Raw genomic sequence first — 26,702 nt, 5'->3', positions numbered from 1 at the left:
GGGAGACTGAACACTTTGGGATGAAGAGCCATCCGGCAGGAAGATCTGGATAGGCTTGGAAGGGTGAGCTACCAAGAACCTTATGAAGTTAACAAGGACAAGACTAAGGTCTTGCACCTGGGAAAGTATAATCCATAAGTGCAGCACAGGCTGGGATCTACCAGCCACTGGGGAGAAGCTCTGTGGGAAGGAACCTGGCCCCAGTGAACAAGCAGTTGAATATGAGTGCACCGTCTGCTGCTGTGGCAAAGAAGCCAACAGCATCCTGGGCTGATCAACAAGGACATCAACAGCAGAGACAGAGATGTCATTATCCTGCTCTACTCAGCACTTGCCAGACTACACCTGGAATAATGAATTCAGGTTTTGTCCCTGCTTCAGCAAAAATAGGTGGGCAGCTGGAGAGGCTCCAGAGAAGGGCTACAAAGATTATCCAAGGGCTCAAAGCCTGCCACGTGAGGAAAGGCTTAAGAGAACTGGGCTTGCTCAGCCTTGAGATAAGAAGGCTCTGGGGAGACCTGATGGAGGTAATGGTTCTAGTCTTTAACGGGTGGCTACAGAGAAGATGGAGAATCAGTTTTTAAAATGAGACACATGGAAAAGTCAAAGGGTAAAGTCAAGAGTACAAGTTACTCTTGTAACTGCAGAAATTCCAATTGGAATATATACTCTTATACATTGGATATACTCTTGGATATACTCTTATATCTGCAGAAATGTCAATTGGACACAAGAGAAATATTTTTAACAAGAACAACAAAACACTGGAATAATCTCCCAAAAAAAGTGGTGGATTTCCCAACTTTGGACACTTTTAAGATCAGTCTGGGCAGGATGCTAGACCATCTGGTCTGGATGATGCTTTTGCCAAGAAAGACTGGACCAGAAAATTCTTCAGGTCCCTTCCAACCTAGTATTCCATTACTAACATTATAGACAGAAAAATTTTATAAGGTGAAGGGAAGAAAATGATGTATTTTGAGACTTTTATAAATATCATGAAAGAAGTTAAAATTACCTTATGAGCAGATAGAAAAATTTCTCAACCTAAACCAACAAAAGATTATGTTCAACATATTTCAATATTTATTTATACTACTGTATTCAAGCTCCAAGTGCCCTACACAAGCATGACAGATTTCTACAATATCAGTCAGAAATCTGGAATCTCTAGAGCATTTTTTGCTTTAACAAACTAGGATGTTACTACAAGTTGCATCTGTAATAGGAAGACCAGGCAATTAATGTGTACACATAAATGTGCATGTTCTTTCAATAAAATAATTTGCATAATTCATTTACTATACCTAGATAGCAATACTTTAGAGTATTGCTGAACAAAAAAAAAAAAAAAATCAGAAGGTTTTTCAATTATAATAGGAAAAAGTGAGAAAACAAACTAAATATGCCTTTAATAAATGAAACCATTTTAACATATTTTCCAGTATCCTTGATTTGCAATGACTGAAACATTATATTTTCCAGTATCCTCAGTTTGGAATGACTGAAACAGATATTTTGCTGGTTCCAGTTCCATTCAGCCAGTCCTTTGGGTTATCCACAAGCCTGTCTGCTGGAATACTATGAAGATGAAACAGTAACACAAAAAATAAGCAAGTATTTAAAATGCAACAGAAAAAAATATGTCTATGACTATCACTTGCACCAACAGTGTTGGAATTTGAGATGACAAATGGAATAATATTGTTTATACTCATATCAGAGAAAAATCAAGGAAATAAACTTGGCTGGAGACAATGGTTGTAAGTATTTCTGGAGCAAATCAAATAGATGTGAATGAAAAAAACCCACCCGACATGTTTTCTAGAAAATTTTCTAAATAAGCAAGTCAGGTAAACTCTTCAGTAAATGTAGCGTAACACAAACTGTGTGCCCCAACCCAGAGAACACAGTTTGAATGCTGGGAACAGAGTGGGAGACACCTGAGATGGCTCTGTTAAATTATGCAAGAATCTCAGCTATGCACAGCAAAAGTGTCAGTGTCAGGAGGTGAATAACACCAAAGCAGTTTCTAAACACACACAACTAAACATATTTGAAGCAGGAGTTCTCAAATTGTCCCACAGGGCTGGCCACACTTTGAAGAGAAACTGGCTCAGTTTCACTCCCCATTAATGATCATATAATATCTTTGTGCCAAATACAGCAATTGCCTGCATGGAAAAATAATTTTAGGAAAGTATTTAATATGTTTTTAACTGCCTTGTAAAAACAACTTAGCAACTGAAAAGAGAAATGCCAACACCTTGTGATGGGCTAAATCTTTAGAGGAAACCAGGAAGATTCTGTGGGTGGAATGTGTACAATGATATGCAGACATGGTACCACCTGAGATGTCTTTCTACTCTTGCATCCCCCTGAGAGAGATGTAGGATGCTGCCTCTGCAGATTTCCAACCATGTCAGCAAGACAGAATAAAATACCCCAGACATATCATTCATATCTAAAGTGTTTTGGGGTCCAGTGTCTCTCAACGGCTTCTGAAGTGTCTTATTTCTTCCTGCCATTTTCCAGCAGAAAAACCTCTGGGAGAAAATGAAAAGGAGCAGGTCATCCAACCTGCCTAAATTTACCTCCCTAACCATCTTTTTCTAGTCTGGCATGTAGACTTTCAGACTTGGACTGATTTAATGATTTTGACATGCTTAGTTCTTAACCAAAGTCATGTAGAAATATGTTCTTTGAAGATGGCTTGGAAGAGCCCCTGGGTTTGGAAAAAGCACTGATCTGTGGAAAGTTCTTTCTTGTCTCCTTAGTTTCATCATGTTTGCTATTACTGAGTGTTCAGCTTACAGGAGTTGCTTTGCTTTGGATTTGTGTAGAAAACACCCTTTTTCAAAACCAACAGAGAGGGCTCAACTCACTCTTGCCAAACTCTACAATAGGAAAGGAAGGATAATGCATGGATGGGCACAATGGCAATTCATCTTTCTGACTGGAAGTGGTGTTTTGGAGTTCTGTTGCTTAGAGTCTGTCAGCGCTTTCATCCTGGGGAATTTAAATTTCTCCAACAACAGCCTGACTGCGACTAAAAGTTTGCATATAAAGTATCAGAAAGCAGAACTATTTATTTTTTAATTAATTTTCCAAATGGGGTTAAGTCTTAAGAAGTGAAAAAGTACTTGGGTGCTACTCAGCATAACAAGAAGGAAATTATTAGCTTGGCATTTGTTTAATCTTGTGAAACATTTCTTTAAAAGGACAGTGAAATGAATATCTAAAATGTGATCTCAAAACCCACAAAAAATATGTATTCATGCAGGAACTGAGCTACATTTGATGTGTCTAGCTTTTCTAGGCACTGTAATTACTCTACTGGCTTTGAGAATAACTTATTCAAAAACTAACCATGTATGTTCAACAGGTTTCCTTTCAGGAACGCTTCAGCTGCTGATGGATCACAAAAGGAAGGACCATATCCTGTCTTTGAAGATATGGAAAAAAGGGAAGTAATTATTAATGATTTGCTCATCTAAACAAAAAATGACTGACAACATAATGAAATCCTGTAATCGTGCAGTGTGTCAAATACTGCAATTTTAAACTGAATAGGAACAAATGTCAAAGGAAGCTGAATGAGAGTAGTTGCATTATACACTACAGAACCATATGTCTAGTAATAAAAGACATGAGAGGAAGCTATAAGAAACTAGTCTTCTGGAACTGCTTACGTATTGCAATGAATTTTTGGCACAATTAAGCACTTCATTCAAAACGCTGATTGAAGACAATGCTGAAAGGCCTCTCTCAGTGCAGGAGAATTACAGCTGTCCAAAACCACCTGTAATGACATATTTTGAAGAGATTAGGCAGGAACTAGTATCAGTACAGCATGCTGTGGACTAGGGAGTACTTCTGCAGGCTGGCAGTCCAGTGCACTAACAGCTGAGCTGTGTGGATGTTGGACAGCATTGCTGTAGCAAACATACATATTTATAATACCAGTGTATTCCTTTGCTTGGAAAAGACTGAAAGAATCCTTGGCATATTTTATATGAAAATCAAACCCATTAAGAGTAGATTCACCGAAAGAGTAAAGTCGCGTTCTTTCGTGCACAAGTAGGACTGTAATCTCTTCTGGGGAAGCCACCCAGCTTGCCAGCCTGTCCATCTCTCAGCCGCATACCGATAGCCTTTAGCTGTGCTGCTCCTCGCCCTGGCTCCCTCCTGGAGCAGCGCGGTGTCCCCGGCCGCGCAGCACCGCAGCTCCCGCCTCTGGGCTGGGAGCGCGGCAGGGGCACACGGACCCGGCCCGGGGGATCGCGTCTGGTTCAGCACTGCGGCTCCAGAGTGAAACAAAACAGGAGAAAACAAACCCCAGCAGGAGAGGCAAACCGAAGTATTGTTTTCCCGCCGTACCTTTTAAGGATATTTTCAATAAACATTAGAGGAACGTCGTCGCATTGTCACAAAATAGTTGGATCGCAGTGAAAGAATGTGGTTCACTGCTAGCATGTGCATTAAACAGAAGACCCGGAGCTGACAAATGAATTAATTTGCTTTGTCACTAGTCCTTCCCGGGCTTGGACAAACAGCTGCTGCAGATCACTGCCGTTCCCCTGTGCACAGCCCTGACCGATGCTTTCCAACCTTTGCTTGCAAGATCTGAGACTCTACTGCTAAAAGGGTCCAAACAAGATGCGAGTTCATATATCCAGCAAACAATTTTAGCAAATTTTTAGAGAGGAAAAAGTGTGTATGCAAGCTGTTCTAACTCAAAGACTTGAAATACATTGGCATAATAAATAAACAAAAATAGGAAGAAGCTTAACAGCACAAATGGTAACTGTGTGAAGAGCTTTGCATTCGCTTTCGGGCAGAGCCGCAATGAATTTTTGGCAGCTCCGTCCGGCGGCGGACCCCACGGGGCTCCCGCGGCCCGCGCTCGCCGCGCCGTGAGGGGGCTCATCCCGCGGGTGGGGGGGGGCTCATCCCGCGGGGGGCTCGCGGCGCGGGACCCGCGGCCCAGCCCCGCCACACGGCGTCACGCGCCCCCCGCGGGCGGGCCCCCGCCTCCGCGGCGGGCCAATTGCGGCCCGGCCCCGCGCGGCCCCTCCCGCCGCCAGCCAATGGCGCGCGGGCCCTGAGAGCGGGCGGGCCGTGGGCGCGCGGCCGTTGGGCTCCTCGGGCCCCGCCCCGGTGGGCGGTGCACGGCGCGCCCGGCCCGGCCCAGCGCGGCGGCGGTAGCGACAGCGACGATGCGGAGCCGGGGCGAGCGGAGCCGCGGGTAGACGGAGCTGAGCCACGCTCGCGCATCAGGCCCGGCCGCAGGTACGAGCCGCAGCCCCGCGGCGGTCCGCGAGCTGGCGAAGGTCGCGGCGGAGGGCTCCGAGGCGCTCGCGGCGCGCCGGAGGGATTTTCTCGGGAGGGGTCGGCGGGCGAGCGAGGGGATGCGGCAGGTGCCGGGCTGTGGCCGCTCGGTCCCGGGAGCGCGGGGAGGCGCCGGTTCCGAGATGGCCGCGGCCGCCTCCCCGGGAGCCCCCCTGGAGCCGCTGCCCTGCCCGCGGGGCTCCCTGGGGCGGGCGGGTCCGTGCGGCAGCGCCGGCTCCCCGAGACCCCCCCGCGGGCAGCGGCGGCCGTGCCGGAGCGGGCGGGGGAGCTCACGGTGGATCTAATCACGGCGAGTGCTCCGGCTTTTAAAACCTGCCGGGCTGCCGGGATTCGTTGCGCAGAGCTCGCTCTGGCAAGTAATGGATGTGACTGAGCCATTAAGGGACACCGGACTGCGCAGCCGGGCTCTGGAGACCTATCAACTTCAATTTATGGGGTATCGGGAACAGGAGGCGTTTTTATGAATTGGCTGGTAATAACTTAATTCACCCGTGAGGCCAGCTCCTGTTAATGCCTACGTTTAATCTGCGTGGAGCAATAAATAGCTATTAATTTGGCGTGTTGCATGTGGAGAAGGTAGATGATATTTGAGCAAAGAGCTGGGAAGAGCAGTAGGTGCCTTTGCATGCTACTTGCGTGCTTTCACTTCTGAATTCCTTGCTTCGTTTTATTTTACCTGTGGTTTTAACAACGTGCCTTTCTGTTCTTCCAGAGCTTCTTAATTGAGTTGATTTCTTAAACAGCCTGCCATATCGTTGCTTTTTTATTCCCTCAAAATAAACTGTAAAATAACTTCAGGGGCAATAGCTTTCAGTGATCATAGAATCGGCATTGTTGGAAGAGACCTTTAAGATCAAGTCCAACCGTGAACCCATCAACACTATCACTGTAACCCCAATAAGCACTAAACCATATCACCCAGCACCAGAATTCTTGCTTTGAGGATGACTAAACAGTCTGGACAGTGGTGATCAACACCATTAGACCTCATGGCTGTCTTTGGTAGCTGAATTCAGGATTTGGTTTTTTTTACTGTTAGGTTTTTTGGATGAGGTCTGGAGTTCTTATTTTAAGTTTACTTAGATCAGGAGCCTTTTAATGAGGCATTTTGTAGGTGTTCATTTTAAAATATAGTAATTAGAATTTTGGTAAGTATTATCATCCATCAGGTCTCTTTTATGCAGGGATGTTATATCTTAGCTGTTTTTATAGAAATACCTTACTTAATTTACTACTAGGTTATTCACTTACTGAAAGTATTCTTTGTCCTTAATTGATGTGGATGATCAAATCTATAATCTCACTTAGAATTAACATTAGGATTTTGCTAGATGTCCCTGTTTGGATTAAGATTTTTTGCATTCAGGGTGTGTGACTGCATGTAGCTTCTAAAAGCTGTCTTAAAGCAACAGTTAATTTAGGGTTTGTGATTTAATCATGCAGAGCTAGGAAAAGAGTGAATGAGAGTCATCAGTTTTAACTGTGCCAGTTTATTCATCTGTCTGAAAAGGAGTAAAGCAGTAACCTAAATGCTGAGGGCTTGATATAAATTATTTCAGACATCGACTAGGTTTGGACTTCATTGTCAGTGTGTTTATATTTACATGTGTACACTTAAAAGGAGACGGGAAGTCCCAGAGCTGCAGATTGCTGTCAGCTGGCAAAGTACATCAAGGAATGGTAGCTGTATGTTTACTCTGTTCTTGTTCTCCATGCACCCACTAGCAGCACTTATTAGAAACAGGATACTGTGTCAGATGGACCTTGAACCTGAGTTAGTATTGTATTTTTGTGTTTGTAATAAAATGTTTTCTGTGTAGGAGCGTGTAGTTAGGAAGCTAAATTTTAAATTAGGCACGTGTCAGAGCTGTAAGTTTTTAAGAGTACAGTGTAAAAGTCAATACCAGGTACAGAAAAAGCAAGCTAAGGAATGTGCTATTACTTTGTAAGTTTATTTGCATTTTTGTTAACATCCCAACACCTGATAGGAAATGATCACAAGTATGTTTTCCAAGTGGCAACTTCCAGTCCTTTCCTGAGTGCCTTGCAGGAGTACTGTGCTTCTCACGAAGATGATGTTAAATCTTCTGCAACTCCCATCTTATGGTGTTGCAATGTTCCCTTTCACTGAAACTCCAGCCTTAGTTCTGCTTTCATGCACTGAATCTTCCCATTCTGTGTGGCAAGCACCTGTGCCACCCGTGAGCCTGTCATTTAATTCTAGCATGTGGAAGGGAGTAGAATGGATCTATAAAAACTCATTCAGTAGTGTCTTCCCTCCAAGCTAGTTCTTTTTAAGTTTTACTGTGGAACTTGCTATGATAATGAGTAGAGAAGCAGGAAAAAAATCCAGTCTTGCTGCTAGCAAAGTGTCTGTTAGTTGCCTTGTAGAGTACGTTTTGGAAAGTTGTTGCAGTGAGTTAAGCAAGTTTGACCATCTAGAACTACATGAATTATGTGTAGGAGTGATGAAAGCTTCCCACATAGCTGTGCTAATGCAGTTTAATCCCAGGCTATGGTGTGTGTATTCTTCCTGACCTCATCTCCTGCTTGCTGCTGGTTTTTGTTCGTTAAAGAAAACATGGAGTATATTAAATTGTGCCCTCCTAATTTTAGTCTTAGAAGTACAACAATAAAACTGAATTTATTTATACCTGCTTTCAGTAGGTTGTGCACATTTCTATTACAAGTGATATCATATACTTATCTAATACAGGACCTTGCCCTGTATTACAGAAATAGAGCACAAACATTACTTAATACACTTCAAATAACTTACACTGCAGTATCCTTAAAAGCCCTTGACAGCCCAGACCACTAGCTCTGTCCTGTGTCATGTTGGCCATATGGCAGTTCTGAGAACAGCTCTGATGCCATGTTTTGTATTTTACTGAATCGTTTTTGAGCATTACTATGAAAAGTGTTAAGTTCTTTGACAAATAAGTTTTCAAAGACAGAAATAGATGATAGATACATTGACATGCTCTTTATTTTAGCTGTCACTCTTGCATTTAGGGGAAGCCCATCAGAAATAAAAAATAAGGCATGTCTGAATATGTACAAAATTTTGATGTTCTTGGATATCTGCTTTCGTTATGCTTAACTACCAAAGAACACAACTTGAATTTTCCCCCTACCTTGGTAGGCTAACAGATTCCATGTGTTCTCAAGCCAGTATCATTAAGCAGACTAGTCTTTGGGACTCCAGATTTTGTCCTGAAAATGTTTTATCAATCTACATAATGAATCATGGCTAGAATCAGTCTTATATCACAGTGGTAATCTTTGAAGAAAAGATGAGCTGCTAATATAAAAGGGTTTTCAGTCTGTTTAATCTCTTAGAATCACATCTTGCCACAGTGGCCAACATCTTTATTGTTTTTTTTCGTCAGTGATGTAATAAGCCTGCAGCAAAAAGCTCATGGAATGAACTCATGGTTTCTATCCTCAGTGACATCAGTATTTAAAGATAATAGTTGAATCAGTCCATAAACTGTAACTACAAACTATATTAAAGAGGAGTTATATTATATGTAATTATCAATTGGTGAGATGAACTGTACTGTAGTTTGCCGTGTGCAGAGGAGATGGTGACACATGGACACATGGTCACATGGTGACACATGGACATGGACGGAACGGGCCTGCCTTGATCCTGTTTTGACTGTCAGGTGCTTGTCATACACACACACCAGGCCTGCCCCTACGTGTATTCCGTGGTCTGCTGCTCCAATTCTGCAGTTTATTGCCAAGGGGAGACCCGGAGTGTTCTCAGTGTGTCAGAGCAGTAGGCAGTGCATAATGGACATTTGCTCGATGTCGGTGTGCACAGCCAGTTGTGGTCTAAAGCTCACTGGTAGCTTTCAAAGCAGAGTAATTAGCTATGGTGAAACAAAGAAATGAGCATCTTTACTACAGGCAAGAAGTCACAAGTACTTAAGGGCTTTGTAAAGTAGACACATTCAGTGTAGCAGTAGAAGGTTTACACCTAAAATTTTGGATCAGAATTTGCATATTGTTCATGTATAAAATGAGATTATATGTCTGAAGTCATACAGATGTTTACCTGTACCTATTTTGAAATAATTATTTTGCTTAATTATAATTTTAAGACAAATTTATCTAGGACGAGTGTGGAGCCAGAATAAATATGCAATTTAAAATCCTCTCTCCCTCCAGCTAAAATAAGTCTTTTGACTTCTCTTGTTTCTGCAGAGTTTCATAGGAATCAGATATTTGGAAGTTAACTAATTTAAATTTATTCTGACAATTAGAAGGAAAAAAATGCAAATATGTAGTATGTCCAATACTGACTAGAATGTCACATTACTATTACCCATTCCCTTTTCTTTCAGATTCCATACTCTCAGCTTGGCAGTCTGAAAAATGCATTATCTTATGCTGCTGTTGAAGTGAAAACAGTTATCCAGGTACGACTCCCTTGTGATGACTCTTGCTCATTGTTTTCTGATACTGAATTAGGCTGTTGCTTGTTTTCTGCTGTCCTGAGCAATAAATAAAGTTGTGAAAGTGTTGTACCATTCTGTGGTATAAGTATTGTGTGTTGTCTAACTGTGTACTCTAACTGTGTACTTGTAAAGACAGCCTCTTTTTGAGTCAAGAATGACTCAAATTTCTTATATCACCACATATGATAGAAGTATTGAAAAAATAGTGAAGTATTGCAAAAACAGCCAACAGTTACTGAGGACTGACTTTGAAACAAGTTGCATCATAAATTGTGTAGCAAGTTTAGGCACAAAGTAAAATTGCATCAGAGCTGAAATGAAAAGGGCAGGAGACTTTTCTCCTTTTTAATGCTTTTATTAAAAGTGAGCAGCTCAGGTAGGAAGGCCTGACAGGTCCACGGTCACCCCACCACCGCTCCCAGGAGTGACTGGGAGGAGGCAGAGCTGGGGGTTCCGTCCTTAGGACAGCCGTGGGGCTTAACCCCTTGTTAACTATTTCAGTTCACCCTTCAGGGTCCCTGGCTCCAGCCGAGGTCCTCTCTGGCTGGGATGAGGGGCAACAAAGGTTCTTAGCATGTCTGCAGGCTCTGGATTTGTTCCTGATGTCCAGACATCACCTCGATCTCCTGATTCTGGGTTGGCTCGTCGCTTTAGGGGTCTTTTCTGTGGGTTTGGTGGGGGTCTTCTCTCGTTGCATTCTGGGTCTGAGGTTATTTTGCATGCCCTCCGATGTCCCCTCCTTTCACTGCCTGAGAAGGGCCATCCACCTTGCAGCAGGCAGGGTGGTACTGACAAAAGGAGGAATTCTCAACAATAGGGAGTTAACGACCGACTCTTAACAGGTGATTACAACATGAGGCTAACAAAGAACTCTCCTCTGCCAGCAACCAGCTCCCACCTCAATTTGTAACTCTGCAACCCCTTTTTTAAAAAAAATTGGGTAACTCTTTTTACTCATAACAAGAACTACTAATTGTGTCTCAGAATTTGAGAACACACACATCCATGTATAAAAATAGCGTAGAAAACCTTGATTGCTTTCATAATGTATTGTTTAGTGGATTGAGCTTGGTTTAGGCGGTGAAGCTGTTCTGAGAGGAACAAAGTAGTTTCAGATACGAAGTGCAGAGCTGCTACTTCACAGACAATATGCCATGAATGCTATCTAAAGAAACAGACTTGACATTGCTAATTATGCATGAGAGTGAAGTATATTTATTTCACACATCGATATGACTGAATCAGAGGCTTCATCTGGCATATAAGGAGGGTTTTTTGTGGTTTTAAAAAACACCTTACAAGTTCAGCTGATAAAAAGCTTTGCTTATTTATCACGGTCCAGAAGAGTTGGAAAACAAGAACTAAACCTGGTCTAATTCTGAATCTAAAGAAACAGTCCTGAATTTCTTCAGATTTGCCAGATACAATAATGAAGATTTTCATTGGCTGAAGAGATACTGTGATAGACGTTTTCAGTGAATAGTCGTTCATGAGCAGTTAATTATCTCATTGTAATCTGGGTCATTTGGGAAGCTGTGAACACAGTTAACTTCTGTGTTAGGATTGCATTGTAACTGAAATGTGCATGTGGAAGGGGGAACGCCAGAGCTGCATCATCTTGAAACTAGCAAGGCTGGAGAAGCGACCAAAACCATCCGCTTGCTGAGCAGCTTGCTGCCTAGTTAAGGTGAATGAAGGCTAAAGCTTAACGAAGGTGTGAAATCGCTACTCTAAATCATATCTGAAAATCCTTGCTCCTCCCTTAGTGCTTTCCCTCCTACCAGCCCAAGGCAGTTAGGGCTGCTCCCACCAAGACAAACAGCAGCCCTTTGTTAGCTGTCTTGCCTGGGGCACACTCTGTCCTCACACTGCTGTTGCTCTCTTGCCATCTGGGAATCCCAGAGACCCTGAAAGGAGTCTTTTGCTGCCTGGTCTCCAAGGTTAACTGATTCAGCAAATCTGTGTTACCTCCAGTACACATCGAGCTAACCTGTAACTTCAGTCCCAGCATTTGATTTCTGTGAGGATGGGAACATCCAGTACCACAGCTCGTAGGCTTGTTACTCAAAGACTGGTTACTTCTCTAAGGATCCAAATCTGTGACTTTAAAACATCAAAATTATATGTGCTAGAAACTTTGTCTTGGTACTGAAATGACACTACAAGTACTACAGCCCAACAAGTCTGAAAGGGCTTGAGCGGCAGTGTGTGACTCTCTGCTTCGAAAGCTGGTCGAGTGTTTGAAACGTGATACAGACAGTGACTTGGAGCACCTTCCAGCTGCCTCCACCAGTCTGAGCAAGCTGAGCAAGGGTATCAAAATGGCAAGCAAACCTCAGAGGATAAAACTGTGAATGGCATGCTTTGAGCCAAGTGCTGAAGGGTGCCTTTGGTCCCTCATCTGACTGCTGTGAGAGTCATATGTCTGCCGTGGGACCTGGCGAGACACCCTGGGTGCTCCCCAGGGAGGACTGGCTGCCTTCAAGAAATCTTGATGGTTAAAATGGAGAGCAAAAATCATGTGCAGCAGCTGAGTACTGAGGCAAGATAGAGACCAGTTGTCCAGCAAACACATTTTTGTATTGAGTGTAGAAAAGACAGATGTTTTCCTTTGTTTAGAACCATGGCTGCAACTTGCAAATGTAGATAGTTGAATGCTGTTGTAGTCTCCATCTGTTTAGAGATGCTGAAAGATGCTGCTTCTAGGGGATGGTGGGCATGCTGTCAGCCAGACTGAGGGAGAAACTGTCACTGGAAATAACAGCTTTCTGGACTGCAGCAGGAGAATGTCTTCCCGAGCAGTTAGATGTGCAAAGTTTTGCTGTGAGTGCCACAAAGGGAAGGATTAACAAGGCAGTTACTGGAGGAGGGAAGACAAGGGACTTACTGGGAGTCAAATTACCAGATTGGCAACTGGAGTAAAGCTGAAAACTTCATTGTGCCAGCTGTGGAGGCTTTTGCTTCCCAGAAGCTATGGAAACTTTTCTAGCACTATGTACAGTATTAAACATTATCTTAACTCTCGATTTCATGACATAGGCATTTATTACTTATTAATGAAGATAATGAAGATTCCTTCTCATTAGGGCCTTTTATTAAACTTGGTCACATTGATGCATTAAGGCTATTAAATACCTTCCTTTACAAAGGAAAAAAAGCTTGGGATGGGAATAGAAGGGTGTTGGAAACCAATACAGAAATTTGTCCGAAAAGAAGACTGTTCAGCTGACATGGCTGTGGAAGAAGATGTTAAATATTTTAGATACAGAAAGATACTCTACCAGAGCTGTAAAACGTACTTTTTTGTAGATACCCGATTTAAAGAGTCATGTGCAGGCATTAATATGACAAATATTTGGATTTTGAGAAAAAACAAGCCCACACATTTCACACAGCACAGGAGTCTTAGGTAATACCTATTAGGAAAGGTTTGCAAACTGAGTAACCTTTTGTCACAGTAGAAGCTGGCTGATCTGCTAATTATATTTAATAAGTCATAGAACACCAAGGGAATGTAAGAAATTTTGCCAAATGCTCTTTTTCTTTTAATATTTAGAGAAGAGTTGTCTAGGGGGTGTGTGTGACCCAAATCAGTTCTGGTTGGTTATTATCACCTTAACTGACTGTAAAAAAGTACAGAGAACCATAACTAACATGCATCATATGAAGATGGGTCATCTCAACCCAGTAACTCTGTCCCCAGTAGTTCACTTCTGGGCCAGCAAAGCAGAGGTGCTGTTAGCTTTTTCTTACGGTCCAGAAGTAAAGCATCCTGTAGGAAGATAAGTTTACGTAAATAGTCTGTTTAACTGCTCTGTGAATGGAGGCAGACAGCAATTGTAACACAATGTTTAATTCTGTAGCTTTTTTGTGTAGGTGGACATGTGATGGCTGTTGAGTAAAAGTCGTTTCATTAATGTTGAATTTGTATTTTACTCCTCAGACTTTCAGCTTTACCACACTATTTAATGAATTACACATAGCTGTCTTGACTTCCTATGGGTGATAGCAATTACACTTGAAAGAAAATAAGAGGTATTCTGGTTTCTTTATCCAAGGACTGAGCTCACCTTTTTAAGTGCTGCTAACTTACATCAGGGAGTTAAATGTCCTGCCTTATTAAATCGCTTACTCTGTCTTCTCTAAAGCTTTCATTTAGCTTTGATACAGCATTAATATTTAAAATGTATGTATCAGTTCAAAAGACACATGCATTACTTATCAAAACACTGCAGCTTATTAAAACAAACCTGCTGTCATCACAGGTGAAAGTCTAGAGTGACATGTAGTGTCATTGTGAAAATGTACATTTTCACAAGCTGTTCAGTTGGGATGGTGGATACTTCAGGAAGAAAAAACAAAAGTTGTGGATGCCTCATCCCTGGCAGTGTTCAAGACTGGGTCAGATGAGGTCTTATCTAGTGGGGGGTATCCCTGCCCACAGCAGTGGAGGTGTAACTAGGTGATCTCTTTGGTCCCTTCCAACCCAAACCATTCTTTGATTCTATGAAAAAATCACCTCGGTAATACAAATGGAATATCTCCAGACTGCTGACAAGAAAACATGCATGTACATTAATGTGGTCTAGCGCTAACAGACCATAGTAACAGGGAAGTATTAAGTAATTGGACCTTCTGTTCAGTGTGTTTGTATGAACAGTTTCTACTGTGTCAGAGCAGCTATGTTTTGTGATTCCTTACTATTGCCCACATTGTAAAGATATAAGTAATAAATTTAGTTACGGTCAATTGTCTAAAAGCAAATCTCATCTTGTGTGTGATGCTTATGGTTAGATATTTCTTTAGCTGCTAATTTGCAGCTCATAAGGTCACTCAGCAGTGGGATAAAAATAAGAGTGTGTCTTTCTTCCAGTGCCTGCACAGGCGTGGCTGGAGTTGCTGCTGTCTGTCTGCAGGATTCCAGCATGCTTCTGGCTCCCTGGCTACAAGGACAGTGTCCTCACTACAGAGGCCAGACGTCTTCATCCCTGTCCTAGCACTGGAGTGCTTCTCACTCACTGGCAGGTCAAATTCAAATGCTGATTTCCCTTATTTTTAGGTGTGCATTTGAGAGGACAGTGAGCAAAGGGCTAAACATTCCCTTTGTGCCTTCCAGTTAGTGTGGGCCTTTCGACCCATGTGCTAGTCATCACACACACATGAAAAGCATATTGCCACCTTCTTCCTCTCTCAACAGGGCTAGATTTTGATTCTGCTTTAACAACTGTTAATGTCTCTCTACTGTTGTTCCTTATGTAATCTCCTGAATAGTGGAAATTAAGAGAATATGTCTCTTCCTCTGTATATATTTTACTGCCTTTAGAAAGAAAGAGATCTCTGTAGTTCTTGGAACACTTTTTAGAGGCATTAAATAATATATCGTCGTGAATTAGTAAGTAATAATATGACCTCTTCTTGAAAACTCATTCTTGAGTAGTATGCCAAGATGTTATCTCCCCACTTGAATGCTTGACTAGAGATATGAGATTTGATATGGGTGTGTGTGACAGCCTGCCTTCCCAATGGAGAAGTAAGAACATGCCGCAGCCTGACTGAAAGCCTAATGTCTAATTACCTTGTGCTAAATCTTGTGATGTTTTTTACTATGTTATAATAGGAAAGGTAATCCCAAATCCAGTGTTTACATGTTGCAGAATGACTCACAAATCTAGAAACTAGAAGTTACAAACACATTGGGAAATGACATATTTTCTTTTCTTTGTAGTTAGATAATTTTTTTTGTTTGGGGGGGGGGGGGGGGGGGCTGTGTGTGAATGTTTCTATGCCTAAACTCTTCCTAATATGCACGTCTACTGTACAAAAAATTCTTTAATGATGAATGTGTTTAAGTACAAAACAGTCCTCACTGCAAGAAGACTGAATGTGTGTGGGTATATGTGTGCATCTGCAGCTGTTACCAAGGGAAACATTTGACCTTGAGTTTCCGATGATTGTTGCATCAAACCTCTCTCCCTAATGAGTCTTCCCCACCTTCCTCGTCAGTGAAACCTTTCTCAGGCCAGGCAAAAAAGCAGAGAGTGATGAGGTGCAGAAAGGAAAATGTCAGATGCTTGCCATTTTTTTAGTAGAATCAGCACATTTCAGGAGAATTTTTTTCTGAACTTGGGCTGGAAGGGAACAGAGAAGTAGTCCTGGAAATAGTAAAGCTAAAGGAAAAGCTCAGCTAATCCACTGGATCATACAGGAATCTTGTAACAAAGGATGGATGGTAAAAACTTTAAATAAAAGCCTATTTCTAAAGGGTCAAGGGATGAGCTGTTTGGATCACCAGGTATGGAACTGGCTTCAGCCCTGACATGAATTGATGTAGTGGTACCACAGCCTAGGTCAGTGGTTCCCAATCAGTAAGTTGCATTGTCATGGGGCACAGTGTTTGTTCTGTTTCCTTTTCTTTGTTAGACAATGCTGAAGAGAGAGCAAACAGTATTGTCAGGCTGGCTTGGACTTCTCCTTGTCGTAGTGCCTTAAGTGATGCTGAGATGTTTCTTCCATGTAGCTAAACTGGGCTGTGTTCTGGCAGTCAATGTGAGGCAGATTTCTTTCTCTGTTGCTGATGTCTTATCAGAGAGTTCTTGATCTGACCTATTTTCATGGGAGTCTTTGGCTTATGACTTGGCATGGGATTTAACCAGCTCCCAGAATTAGCTGTGTAGTTTTATAAACTTGGAATTAAATATAAATGAAGAAAGAAGAACCTTGCCAATAAAAACTGCAAGCTTTTGTGACTATCAGCCTGAGGCCTAGCTTAAATAACTATTCCTGAGATCCCCTAGTCATATTCCAAGACAGTATTTCATAAAGTATTGTTTCAAAATAATATACTAAAAATGGCTGTGCTACTTGGGACACAGCATTCCTTTACTGTCATTGCAGTGACATAGCAAAATAATTCAGGCTGCTGTAAACTGACCAGGGGTGAGTGTAGGAGAGTAATCAGAATATCTGAGAGGGAATTTTTAAATTGTTTGTGGGTGCAGTTTGGAAGAAGCAGAAGACACAAAGCAAGAGTTTTTTGAAATGAGTGCAGTTCTTGGCATCTGCATATTTTCTGAATGCTCTAAGTTAGTTTTGTATAGACAGTTCTTCCTTTTGTGTGCTTAGAGCGTTTCTGAAAATAGTGTTTCCTCTTTTAATGCTTAAGGGAAAGACCTCTTGTGATACAAAATATTCTCAGTAACTTTATTCCACTTTAAAGGTAAGCTACTGCAAAAATGAATTATACTTCAAGTAATTTGTGTACTTACAATGATGTTATATTTAGAGAAATGAAAACCAGTTCAAGTAGATTTCATCCTGCAGTTTATTTACTTTTGTATCAAACTGCTGAATGTCCAAATTTGTCAAAGGCCATATACATGATATTGTTATAGTTTTGTATTTTGCTATCTAACAGTATGGTAAAATAATCAAAACAATCTACAAACAGTTAACTGCAATTTATCTTAGCAGTAGCCAGTATATCCCTTTCTATATGTGATCCCTTTCTGTATATGAGATGAGTATTCCCACTTTGTGGTACAAGGGAGATCAGGTGGTGGATTATGAGGAGGCTGCTTAAAGGCCAAGAAGCAGAAATCTCTTTGGTACTTGCAGATGAAAAATGATCAAAGGCTTGACGTGGAGTTGCAATGAAGATGTGAAAGTGGTCACTTGAGCTTGGCATCTGCTGCTAAGGTCCAGTTTGCTGAGGTTAGTAGGGTAGGTCAAGCAAAATGTGTCTGTTTATTTTCAGCAGGGCTAATGGGAAGTCTTTTGTGGTATCTTTCAGCACACCTTTTTTCAAACCTGTCTGAATGATGCAGTCATATGTCTAGAATATACTATGAATCAGATCTGTAGGCTCTCCTAGTGACTATAAGTGTGTGCTGTTTGGATGACAGGGTTAAAAAGCACTGGTATTCTGTTATAAGCAGATGAACTAAAATAGTAGGAAAATGCTGTGGTGTGATATAAACAAACTGAAAATGGACTGTAATGCTGTCTTGCAGCTACCATGCTCTGTGCTTCACTAAGAGACTAAAGCTAAGTAAAATACAGATTGAGATTCGTTTACAGAAACTGTATGGCTCAGACACAAGTTTTATTATTGTTCTGAAAAACTTTCCATGGGTTTAACCACAACAGTTTTGTAAGGAATAGGGATATATCTTTGGATGTAAAGCAAGTTGAAAGGCTGGTATGCCTGAAAGACTGTCTGCTCTTTCAAGTTATAAAGGTTAGTCTAATAGAATGTGTTATTTCTGTGACTGTTCATGTCTAACCCATTGTCCTACACCTTTACGATTGCTGTAGTTTTTCTGTTTAAGGAGGGCAAAAGTGGTGATTTGAACCTTTCAACAGCAAAGCAGTTTCTGACTCCTCCTGCCTGCGATGAAGATAGTAAGGGTTGTAGCAAATCAAGGGCCTGTTGAGCATACTAGATGTCATATTGTTTGGGGTAAGATGATCTGCTGTGTGTGTGCAGAATGCTTGGGTGCAGATCATAGGAGTGCCTTGTTGCATGGAGACAAATAACCTGAGCTCTTCCGGACTTGTGAGTGTTGCATGAGAGGTGTGCTGTCTGCAGAGGCAGCGTGAAATTATGACAAATGAGGTTATGGGTTTAAGACATTTTTGAAAATATACTCTGTGAAGTTTATTCTTTGCAAAGTTTGCCCTGCTGTGATATTACTATCTGATTTTGCTTTCTGTGGTGTAATTATTCTGGGGTATTGCCTGACAGATGGTTATATCTTAGAGTTGTATCAGAATGATGTTATTTGCTTGACAGGTATTGTTCTCTTAGGAACGTGGGACAGGAAAGGACCTGCCTATTCATCAAGTTTATTTTCATGCTCTTGTAGGCTTTATGTCATACAGACATAGCCATATGGAGGGCTGTCTTAACAGCAGATGAGCCTTTTCCCCTCACTGTTTTAATTAGAAGCCTCTTCCAGTGCTAAATTCCTCAACATGATGAAGCTGCTTGGAGCGTTCAACCTAAATTTATTCATCATCAGTTGGTAACAATCTTGTGCCAAGATTGTCCTTTTATTTTAAATAGGCTTTTCTTACTATTTTATAATTATTTCAGTGTTTTTATACACAGCCCTTGCTTTTCTGCTCAGCTTTATTTTTGTTATGCTAAGGCCAAGTCCTTGCAGCCTCCCTCAGTTCAGTTGAAAGTAGAGCAAAATGTAGGAATGGGTAGTTGGAGACTTTTCAGCTTTCAAGTAGCAGGTTTTTCCAGTTCTCTGAGAAGGGCGTGTCTTATTCTCTGTACTCCTGTTGATAAAAGAAGTGAATAATAGCTTCCTTGTTATTGCAGTGCACCAAGAGGAAGAGGGAGAAAATTTTACATTTTAAACTCTATGAAATTGTATTTGAGTAGCAAGATTGTTCGAACAGTAGGGACTCGTGGTATATCCTCTGATTTAGGAATAGAGACAATCCTATCAAAGTGGTGTTGAAAGGCAGGCAGATGTTTGATTGCTTCAAGTGCATGAGTTCCATTTTGTGTTTTTTGTGTTTTTCCTTAGGCTGCTAAATGTTCAGATCAGTATTCTGTGGCTGATCTCTGCACACATTCTTTGTGCATTTTTAATGACTTACTGCTAAAATATGTGATCAAAGATAAATCAGACCTGTTACAAAGGAATCAAAAACTGGAATTATTTAAAAATATTTTTCTGACTAATATTTAGAGACACTTGCTACTTGTAAGGCTCTCAGTAAATCAATGTTCTCTCCAGACATTTATATTCAAAAGATATTAAGGGAAGGTGTTAAAGGCAGATACACTTTACAGAATTTTGCAACAAAATTTTAAGAAAAAAAATTTTAAAAAGGCTTCAGTAGGAAGGCCTGACCTAATTTCTTCTCATTTAAAATCCTAAAGGCTGTTGTCTTGGAAAAAATAAAGCAAATACTGTTTAAAATGCAGTGGAAGGTTTTATGTCCCAGGTTTTGACAAAGAACATGAGCTTTGTAATTTTCAACACTGCAGCTCGTAACATTCAGGCTCCTGGCTAAGAAAGTATGGAGGCAGCTATCCGTGGAGGCATCATATGATGATGATGTTCTGATTTCCTGATTAGAATTTGAAATCTGTAATGTGGAACACTGGTACAGTGAAGCTGGTTGGTAGGAAACCAGGGTATACCTTAGACATTCATATGACCCTTACATTTATGAGAAAATAAATCCCATACCCCTTTCTGCAGTTTTTTCTTAGGAAGGTGCTTTTGGTACCTACCTTATATGTAGTGGACTAGCAGTTAATTCTCTGATGAGTCCAAGAAATAGGAGGCCTTGTTCCTTGGTCCTTCTCAACCTGGGGGATTTCAAGTCCACATTTTTCTCTTCCCAGAGTGCCATAAAGTGGTGGCTTATGCCTAGGTAGGGGATCTCATCAGCAGACTGCATCACACTTCTTGCCCACTGTCTGGAATCCATCAAGTTGCATTTCTGACTGCATTGTAGAATAATAGAATTGTTAAGCTTAGAAAAGACCTCTGTGATCATAGAGTGCAACCATTAAACCAGCACCACTGTGCTCACCTCAAAACAGGTCCCCAGGTGCCATGGTCACCTTCCTATCAGGAAGGATATGGCAGTCCTCAGCAAAGTATCCTGCAGGCTGATGTGTCAGGTGTGTTCTCGTGAAACACAGACTCAATTCTTGCTTTTCCAGGAAAGCAAATTCTGCAGCTGGAGAGCAGGAGAATTAACATCTAATCAATTTGGTTTTATTCTAATTTAATATTTTTAGCAGTTGAGTACTGTTTTCTACGTAATGTTTCACCAGAAAACTTTTTAACTACTTGATTCCATTTCCAACTGTAATAAGGAAATGGAATAGTAATGGCCATCATTGATTATATCACTTCTGGGCATGAAATTTGAGTTGTTTCAATTCATGGCTTTTTTTTTTTAAAAAAAAACCCCTCATGTATGTATCTTTTTTTTCAAAGACAGACATTGTGCTTTTGAATCCTGATACAGGAAAACAAACAGGAATTTATAGCTGTTATGATTTAAAATAAATAAAATATATTTTCTATCTTTGCAGGCTATACTGGAAAACCCAACTGTGAATTTACCTGCTAAGTTAAATCATTTCTTTTTTGTTTCTAAGGGGTGACATAATACATCTGCAAAAAAAAAATTCCTACTCTGTTCAGTTAAAGAAGGCAAGATTACAGTGAATGGGAGGCCTTAGAAGAGGGTAACCTAGCTGTAAAACTTACTGATAAAATTCAAAATAATTCAAAATTTTTTCATTGCATTTTTCTATGTTGTTTTGGTTTCCTATGTGATAACTCTCAAAGGTTGGGCTTCTACCTGGGCAAAGTTGTAATAGAATGAAATTTAGTCAACTTTGGCTCTTAAGGGGTTGCTTAGCTTGGAAGTGAAAAAAGAATGGGAAGAACTTTCCTCAATGAAAAAAATTAAAATAATCATACTAACTGCTGATTTTTAGCTCCAACCTGCTAAATCTTCTGTGTTTCTCAGTGTGAGATAATGGTTTCCTTCATGCATGAGTGACTTTTTAAAAAAACACAATTCCTGGATGCTGTGAAGCAGAATTCATTTTAAAAAATCATGTTGAACACTGGTATGATTGCACACTTTGGGGATGGCTGTAAAGCAGAAGGAAACAATGTGTGCCCAGACAGCCATTATGGGATTGGTTTTTGTGTCCTGTATTGTGTGGAATATGAAGAAAGGGCAGCCCATACATCTGATCTGCAAGACATCTTGCCTTAAAGTGGTTTAGTTTTCATAGCTGGCACAGTTCACAGCAAGGAGCACATGTGCAGTGTCTGAGATACCTCAACACGGCAACTTCTGCCAAATTTCACTCATGTTTCCAAATGTAATATTATGCTTATGTCCTATCCTGACTCTGGCACTGAATTAAAACAGCACCTGTTAATATTAAGAATAAATGAAGTTACTGTAATGTTGAGGATAAAGAGGTTTTGGTGAAAGAAAATTGGATATGAGATTTAGATTTGCTGCCTTATTAAATATTTCAAGTGGTGGTGTTCTACTTCAGTTTTATTTAGAAGTCAGAAAGCAGTATTACAATGGTAGCACACACCTTTTTACTTAAATCTTCTTTCATGAGCTGGTATTTGCTGTTATTCAGTTCAAATGCTTTTAAGGGATAAAGAGAAACACTCTGGAACATCATTTTTGTTTTTGAGAGAAGTGGTTTTTTTCAGAAGCTTGTTATTCCTCTGCATGTTGTCTGATTCTCATTTGCATTTAAATCAGCTTTAGCAGAGTTGTGTAGCTTATTGGTGTTCCTCTTCAGTATGACAGCTGAAGAATAGCAGATGTAAGTATTAACATTAGGCTCAGGCTTGCATTGTGCAGCTAACAAGCATTTGTTCTGGCTGGAGCAGAAAGTTAAAACACAGATTTCTTTCTGCTTCAACCAGTGAACATTGCTGAGGTTTCTGGGTTCAGTTCTGCTTTTGGGTTGCACTGAAATTACTAAAAGCAGTGAGCACCTGCACTGTGGAAGTTACTGCTATGGATAAAGAAGGGTAATGCTATTGATGCACGGTTGTTTTTCTTATACCATAGCTGTCTTTCAGGATACTGTCTCAAAATAATGTGTTTTCTTTAAGACTGAAGAATATGTTGCAGAAAACATCTGTTCTGGACTCTATAACTGAATTTCTCTTAAGAGTGTGGTAGATAACGGATCATGACGATCTAAGCATTGTTCTGTTTCTAGCAGGAAGAAAGAAGTGGGGGCAAGAAGATGATAGTACCTTTATTAAGATACCAGCAAGGAGATGACTGGGGAGGAGAATCCTCTCTTGCTGCTCAGAATGAACGTTGTGTATCTCCTTGGATGGGAATGCAGGAGTAGCTGATTGTCAAGGACCAGGAGATCCAGCAGGATCTTAAAGAAGTTGGGCAATGTCTACATTGCGCTGAGAAATGTGATTAACATGTTAAATTCTCCAAAAGACTAATTGTGGAGGAAGTTGTCTGGGGAGAGCTGGTTGTGCTCCTTGGTATGACAGTTCAGTACTTTCATCTCTTAAAATCCATAATGAAAAGCACAGAAAAAAACTATCAGAAAAGGAGCAGGAGAACTAATGATTTTAGTTGAAGAACGTTGTTTTAGAAGTTCTTGTGAATGTGCATTGCTTTCAGTGGAATCAATGGAATAGGAAAAAAACCTGTCTTCCAGATTTTATGTGATGATAGAAGTACCTTTCTTGTCTTCTTGGAAAACCAGGCTTACTTCAGTTTGCTATACTTGTGCCTGGGTGTGTCTTGTTCAAATGTCAGTCCTAACTTAGAAGCTACGGAGGCATCCTCCTCAATAAATCATTACTTGAAGGCAACACGCGCTAGGATTTTTTTTTTAAATTGAAATGGATATTTTTGGGCAGATACTATTTTTAGATTATTTTAATGGAAGGGCTTCCTCTTCCTATTTTTTTCAGTTGCTCACTCACTGGTGACAATAGGAGATGAAAGCTTTGCAGTAGTTGATCTGTTGGGGTACAGAAAAAATAAGGTAATGAGTTGTAGTTCGTTTAGAGGGAAGTAAGACCCCTTGTTTTTTATTTACCATGTTGTTAAGCTCAATAAAAAGCTAAAAAAAACAGTATTAGTAATAATAATATGAATAATTATATTTTTGTGCACAAACCTAGGTTTAGTTTAGAAAGGCTGAATTATTTGTGTGTTGTTTTCCTGGATCATCACTAGCAGTTTCACCTTTTTATGCATTTGGGATGTAGATTGCACAATCATTTGTTCAAGACTGGATTTGATACATTGCCACTTTAATCTCAATTATTGTGACATAGTGTCACTAGTTAAAACGGTAATTGTGTCATTTACAAAAACATAATTTTTTTTGCTTTCAATGTCTGAATATATATTACGAAATTTTTAAAAATAGTGTTAAAATTGCACTGGAAAGTATTTTGTTAGTATTATTTCTGGTTTTCAAGTAAATTATTGGAAACACTTAACTTGTAATTTTAAAAAGATTGCTTTCTTGAATAATACTATTCATAACATAATATCATTACCATTTCTAAAATTCCTTTTATGTCCTTTAATGATTTTCTGTGAATGATGCCATTGTTCTGTCACTCACTTGAGCTCATAAACAGGAAAATATTTTACAAATTCAGCATTGTGTCAAGGCTATATTTAAGTCTTAGTCATTTCAAATCCTGTAGTACTATCTTTAGGATATATTCTTTCTTATGGAGTAATACAGCATAATCTCTTTTGTCAATTGCTGCAGTGTATTCTGTGTTCTTGTAATACACAGGATCTGATCGTGCTTCTCTCTGAAACAATTCTGCTGCAAAGAATTTCCAAGGCTGTTGATTGTATCTTGTCATTCTTTTTTTTTATTCTTCAGAATCTCTCTTTCTAGGTGAGTTCCCTACCAGACCTCCCTTCAAAAGTCCTTTCCTTGTCTGCTCCTGTCCTGCTTGTCATTAAGTCGCCAGTAATCTGCTGATACATAGGGGTCCACCTCCAGTCAGCCCTTAGTGACTGCTTCAAATCTTCCTGAGAACTCCTTGAAGCTTTCTCTCACAGAGTATCCTAAAGGCAGCCTGACTCCAGCTTAGTGGAGAATTGTTTTCTGCGGTGGGGTCGATCTCTGCCTCTGGTGTGTGCAGCCATCGCTCAGTCAGGGCACAGAGCTGGCTGGTTGTGTTCTGACTGCTCACAGCATGCAGGTGCTTTGGATTCCAAGTAACCCTGCCCTGTAACTTGCAGACATACCTTAGTTTCATAGCTGCACTTAAAACTCTCAGCATGGTGTGTAGTTTGTTAGCCTTGAATTAGATCTTAGTCACAAGTAAAATTCTGAAGGAGCCCTCTTGAAACTGTTGACCAAATACACAATGCTTCCAGCCTACATCTATTGTATTGGGATCTAAAGTCACAAGCTGCAGTTTTAGTTACCGATGCTAAGGACTTAAGTGCCTGAATGTTTTCTTACATAGAACATACTTCAGCAATACAAACAACTTCCAAATTGAAATTAACTTGGTTTTTCAAGTAGGCAGGTTGATCAGGTGTAGAGAAAGTAAGTGGAGACAATTGTACTAGACACTATGATTATATAAGGCCCAAGAAACAGAACAAAAACCAAACACAGGAATATTTTACAGTCATATAAAAATATCAGATTCCTAATTTTTTTTAGTGGGTATAAACTTCTACCAATTTTTACAGGAACTGGACACAAATGTAACATTGGTAAGTGTGTAGGACAGATGAAAGAAGATGCATCTAGAGAAAGGCAGAAATAGTCATGTTTCTGTCTCTGTTAATAAATTGGCAAAGACGAGACATTCCAGTTCAAAACAGAATGAAAATGGATCCAAGTGCATGTGCAGACTTATTTTGTATCACGATGTCTGTATATTAATAGAATTCAGAGAAAAGAAGGCAAACTCAATTTGCTAATTTCAGTGAAAAGACTTATTCAGCTTCCTATTGAGTAATTGCAGAAGGCATTTTTCATTTTAATGAGTATTCTGAATTCTTTATCTCTTGGTTTTCTCCATTTCCCATTAGAAATTTGCTGCCTTAAATATGTTTCTTAGCACTTTTGTCAGTACTGTATTTCTAGATCAGTTAAGAAGTGATTGTAATGTGCAACTTATAATGATTAGCTCAAGGCGGTATTGAATTGTAGGACTTTGTTATGTCACAGAGAGTTGTGGTTTAATATGTGAACTTAGTGAAATCTGCTTTCCTATTTGGGAAAAGCATTATAGAAACATTAGAGAAACATTATAGAAAGTGTCAGATGGTAGCTCTAGAGTTTTAAGTTAGATCTTATGTGTGTCAGAACTTGGTTTGTTTCAAAATAACAATTTCCTTGTTATGACATGAATAAAAATACTCTGGAGAGTCAGCTTTCTGTAATAAATGATCTTGTCTGTTGCATTCTAGAGTGTTCACAAGCTGCAGGTAAAGATCTTGCATTTCTTTGCTGTATTCAACAGATGTGTCAGGGAAAACAGACATACCTGCTTAAACATAATACTAAAGTACTGGGGATTTATATGTTTATGTTATAGCTGATGACTGATTGTTAGAACCTGTATGTTGTTATTCACATCACAGGTTTTCTGCTTGTGATCACTTTCATATGTAGTTTGGAGTTCCTGCGCTTGGCCCTGTGATGCTATCTCTCATCCTGCTATAAATGGTTTTATTTCACTTTTGTAAGGGATAAGCTCAGAAAAATGTGTTATATGCACATCTTGGGCTTTAAAAACTGTTTTCTTTTAACATAGTGCAATTCCAAAACAAGCTTTCATAGTAACCTATGAAGAAAGTGTCCACTTTTGAACTTTGGGTGACAGGAAAATGCTCGGCTTAAAAAATTGAGAGACCAGGATAACTGCAGCAGAGTGGTGAGCCTGTGGATGCATTGTTTTTCCCTAATCATGAAAGACAAAAGAGATGCAGCATTTTGTAATCAGAAGTAGAGCATGTGTCCTTGTTCCATCACCCTCTGCAAGTCTCATGACAAGATGGGTGTTGAATTCTGTGACCCAGTTATTGTGTATGGGCAGGTTGGGCCCTGCCTCCTACATACTTGCTGAAATGTGATGTTTCTGAGTTTCTGTACAGACAGAATAGAAATAAAAAAAAAAAAATCTACAGCCTGTTTCCAAAATCCTGGGCAAAATTACTTCCCACCAAAATTTTGTAAATGCTTGAGCATTTGCCTCTTTTCTAGGACTGATGTAATTCTAAATCTTCGGGGATATTCAGCCACTCTAATAAAAAGAGAGGTAATGGGGAACATAGTGAAATGGCTTCTCCATTAAAAGAAAAAAAACAAGTAAAAAAACTAAT

At 40.2% G+C, this 26,702-nt stretch overlaps 1 protein-coding gene across 1 annotated transcript in view; it reads left to right on the top strand.

The window, feature by feature from the left end:
- Positions 1-9,717: 9,717 nt before the first annotated feature.
- MPP7 (MAGUK p55 scaffold protein 7) overlaps positions 9,718-26,702 on the top strand; it is a gene marked incomplete at its 3' end in the record, with an annotated part of 139,940 nt that continues 122,955 nt past the window's right edge. Inside the window, exon 1 of the mRNA XM_084216419.1 lies at positions 9,718-9,782. The remainder of the gene's footprint in view (positions 9,783-26,702) is intronic.

The sequence above is a fragment of the Fringilla coelebs genome (assembly GCF_963513975.1).
Source record: "Fringilla coelebs genome assembly, chromosome: 1".
NCBI lineage: Eukaryota > Metazoa > Chordata > Aves > Passeriformes > Fringillidae > Fringilla > Fringilla coelebs.
This window is presented reverse-complemented; position numbering and strand designations above follow the sequence as displayed.